Source organism: Mustela nigripes, chromosome 13 (genome assembly GCF_022355385.1).
Source record: "Mustela nigripes isolate SB6536 chromosome 13, MUSNIG.SB6536, whole genome shotgun sequence".
Taxonomy (NCBI): Eukaryota; Metazoa; Chordata; class Mammalia; order Carnivora; family Mustelidae; genus Mustela; species Mustela nigripes.
The window spans coordinates 75,010,617-75,015,173 of NC_081569.1; the positions used below are offsets into that span (position 1 = coordinate 75,010,617).

General features: G+C 39.0%; 1 long non-coding RNA gene across 1 annotated transcript; it reads right to left on the reverse strand.

Annotated features, from left to right (window-relative positions):
• Positions 1-955: 955 nt before the first annotated feature.
• Positions 956-3,430, reverse strand: LOC131998762 (uncharacterized). Its single transcript, XR_009398852.1, has 4 exons — positions 3,276-3,430; positions 2,797-2,880; positions 2,562-2,664; positions 956-1,045 (listed from the first exon to the last, which is right to left on the reverse strand). It is a non-coding gene; the product is annotated as an uncharacterized LOC131998762 (long non-coding RNA).
• Positions 3,431-4,557: the final 1,127 nt, after the last annotated feature.

The window sequence follows — 4,557 nt, forward strand, 5'->3', positions numbered from 1 at the left end:
TCTAACTAGTAAGACGACAAATAGCAAATGAAAACTGATGCTTGTCATTAAGCTGGGCTAGGAAAGTCTGCAATGATAGAGGGAGAAAAGGCTTTCCTGCTAGCCTCTCTTCCTCCAATAGCAGCCTAGATTAAATTCCCCTCCTGGTCCTCCCGTGCTTCCCAGGGAATGCAGAGCATCTCCACTGCCTTGTTCAATCTTTGCACCACACCTGCCAGGAGTAGGTGACATGAAACACTTTAATAAATCTTTGTTGCACAAATGGGTAGACACTGCTATAACTTCAGGGGTTTTGGATGGAGTCTGGGTAATAGGCCTCCCACTTGATTATTAATGCTATGGATTCTCTAATAATAATAAAAAAGCACTTTTCTTGCTACAGTGAGAGATAAAAGGCAAATTAAAGGTTCTTGTCGGGACAACATTTTATGGGGACATAATTACACAAACATATAAACGACTCAAAATCCTACTAGAAATGAGTATGTAAATGAACAGAAAGGATATGGGGGTTGCTTTGAATAAGGAACAAGGTAGGGGATGTTTATTGAATTAGTGGGGTGGAGACCCTGAAGATTATAGGAACAGCTAACAGTTAATAAGCTCTTACTCTGTGTCAGCATTATTCTAAACAATAATTCGTGGATTAACTTTCCATTGCTTTATGGATTAAATAATATTATAATCCCCACTTTATAGATGATGAGCTTGAAGCATGAACGACTGAGCCATGTATTCCAAATCACAAAGCCAGGAAGTTTTCAAGTAACATTTTAAATCCAGGTGGCCTGCCTCCAGCCCATGCCCTTGACCTCCGTGGTCTTCTCCCTCTGCAGAAGATGAATTTTGCCAGCTTCAGCATTCTGCCAAGAGCCAGGACTAACATGACTCCATCTGATAAATTCAAGGTTTCTATCTCTAATATAATACAAATGCAAGATTCACTTACGATTTTTCCTTTACAGTTGTTCCTAATTATTCTATTTGTGTTTACTTGGAACGCCTGGGGGATTCAATAAAGGCATTCCAATCCATGTGCACGATCCTGAAGAAATCAATAGATGGGATGAAAATGAAGTGAGATTTAAGCAAGCTTTCTGTATCGAAATCATATCATTCACTGGAGACTGTATCCTCCTGCTTCTCTGAAAAAGCAAGCAGCCCCATTCTGTGTGTTGAAGCAAGCTCAAGTCCTAGGCTAGAGAGCCGTTCTAATCAACGAGTAGCTGCGAGCTATGTTACTGAACTTTGTGTTACAAGTGATGGTAAATGCTACGCTGATACGCCATAGTTTTCATCTGATGATCCCAATCTACTGAGAGTCTAATAGCTTCTCTCAACCTTTACCATCTTAAGCGCCACTAAGAGATTGAATCATCGCAGGGAGGCCAAATGGAATGCATGGAATGGGTTGTATAATGGGATGGTTGTTTTTGTTACATAATGTAACAATCACTCCAAATAAAAAATGCTCCCTGTGTCTCTACGGAAAATATTTATGTTGGAGGATCTATGTGGGCTGGGGTCATTGAGCACCAGCAGAACAGGCAACCGTATGTGGTCCATCTACGAAATATTATTTAAGGCACTTCCCCCCCTTACTGCAAGAAACTCTCTCTTCCAACACTTACATAATTATTCCGTCAGCAAGAATTCATTGAGTACTCCTTTGGGCCAGACTTTTGTTGATGAGATGTATAGTTGTCCTTGAGCGAGATCATACAAATGATCAGGTGTGGTGGGAGACATAATAGGAGAAAACATCTGTCCCAGGAAGTCAGGATGGCATACAAAATCTTTACCTCCTAGGGACAACTATCCTCAGCTTCCTCCTCTTCTCCCAATTCAGTCTGGGTTTGGCCACATTGGACTTCAGGAGTTGCCAGTAAGAGGTCATTGTTTTTCACAATACCATGGTTTCCACAGAGATTTCTTCGACTCTCAGTCACACTCCCCATCTCCTCTGCCTAGTGAACTCTAATCTGTTAAGGTTTAGCTCAAAAACAACCTCCTTTTTAAAATCTTCCCTGATTTCTTTACCCTGTTCTTCTTGCTCCATCCCTTAGTCCATCTTTCCTTCTTTAAATGCAGAGCATTTTGCTTTCCCCTTTCTTCTGGCATTATTTTATATGGCATTATAGCAATTTTTAGACATTTTGGTATTTTCACTCGTATTGGTTTGTAAACACTTTAGGACAGAGATTATATATATATATATATATATATATATATATATATTTCCTTTCTATAACTTATTACTGGGAATTGCATATTGTTCAAAATGCTTCCTGATTAACACAGTGAATTGATGAAAAATAAATACCATTTGCTTAGGAGCTATTGCTAAATTTGCATGTTTTACATCATTTAATTTTCTGAATAATCCTCCAAGATAAATATTACCATCATCATTTTACAAATGAGGAAACAAAAGCTTTGATGGGTTAAATGAGTTGCCCAACACCATACACCTTGGAAATGGTGAACTTGTCTAGTTTTAATGGTCATCTCTTATTTTACCATCCTGCAAAAAATAAATGAGAATGGGTATGTAATTGTACCTTCTTTTATATCTTTCATACTCAAAATGTGACCAACAGATCAGCAGCACTAGGATCAGGTGGATGGCCATAAAAATGCAGACTCTTAGGCTCCAGGTTATACCTGTGAAATCAGAATTTACATTATTAACAGTATCTCCAGATTATTCTTATGGATAACAAAGACTGAGAGGCACCCATTACCTTCACATTTTTTCCCTGGTGAATCACGATTCCTGGCTTTTTAAAAACTCACCTCAGACACGCAGAAAGTTGATGCTTACTGTAACATGCATCCAATAAGCAAATGAAATCCTGCAGGTACCAGTTTGGACATACCCTGGAAGAAAAGTGAAACCTTATCTACTTTTCTAACATTCTTCTTTTCTTGTTTTCCCCACCTTCCTTCATCATTCTTTGTGGGAAGAGGGCTGGCTAAAAAATTCACTAGGCAAATGTGAAAGTCTTTCTGGGGGCTTCTCATTCAGATTATTTAATTGTGAGAAATAAAGTACCACTAGAGTTAGCTAGAGAGAAGGGAAGTTTCAGAATACATCTGGAGTGGTTTCAGTAGTGGGCTCTCGTAAGACATCTGAGCCCACGATCAGTAATAGGATAAGCCCTCATGGAGGTGCTTCTGAATGCAAAATCTGTGCAGCAGAAGTTTGGGGTTCTTCTCCTAGTGTTCTACCATTAGTGAAGTTTGGTTACCCAACCCTCTGTTCTCATCATTACCATTGTCTGTTCCCCTCTGTCATTTCCTCTTTTTGCTGTAAAAATTCTTTTTTCTTATTCCTATTCAAGTTCTAAAGACTGAGAATATGATTGGTTAATCCCATGTACTCAAGGGAGCCACATGCTCTCAGATCACAGGGTAGGATATTGGTATATGGAAGCAGTTCCTTGTTCGAACACCCAGCTCCAGTTCCATTAGCCGCAGCTTAGTGTATAGAATGATTTCTTTTAGGAATAATCTTTGAACTTCTTCAAACCCTTGAGAAGTCTAGTTTCCTTTAGAAAGGGCTATGAGTAGATGGCTCTGCAAAAAAAAAAAAAGTCCAAGGCAAACAGGAAAAAAAAAGTTAACTTTTTTAGAGCTAGGTAGCTTATTACATACTCAGTAGATGTGACTAATTATTAAATTCTGCCTTCTTCCTTAAGACATAGCATTAGGGTAAGACAAAACAAGTAGTCCATTGTCCCACTGAGTTCATTTTTTAAGTAGATATTTACTGAGAACTGACCACTAGTTAGACATTCTGTAATGTGGGGATTACAGAGATGCACAGAACATGGTTGACACCTTCAGGGTCCTTAAAATTTAGTGGTCACAGCTATATGAAGAAAGGTTTTGAGAATTTATGTCACAAATGCAAAGACCATCAATCCAAGATGTGGCTTTTGTGTATTTGCACATATACGCCTCTTGTTCAAATTCTCTCAGAATTTCTTTGTGGGGAAATTTACATTAATTTGAGCTAAGGTTATTGTCTTTACTTATCCAAGCAATATGAAGGGAAACAGGAATGAGTAAATCCAGCTTGTGGCTGAATGACTTTAAAATATATATATATTGAAAGGTCAAGAGTTGAACCACATTTGCTTGGTAGTATTGTAGGATCTGTCATAAGAACCGGGTCTAAGGTATTACTTTATCCTTGGGCAGGGAGGAGACATAATAAATTAAAAACTGAGAGCAGGGCGCCTGGGTGGCTCAGTGGATCAAGCCGCTGCCTTCAGCTCAGGTCATGGTCTTAGGGTCCTGGGATCGAGTCCCGCATCGGGCTCTCTGATCAGCGGGGAGCCTGCTTCCCTCTCTCTCTCTCTGCCTGCCTCTCTGCCTACTGTGATCTCTCTCTGTCAAATAAATAAATAAAATCTTTAAAAAATAAAAACTGAGAGCAATGTGTTCAGTCATATGTCTGGAAGTACCCATTCTAGGCACCATTTGAAGCACGTTTTTATCTATAATTAATATAGGACCATCTTATTCAGATAAAGTCAGAAGACTACTTTA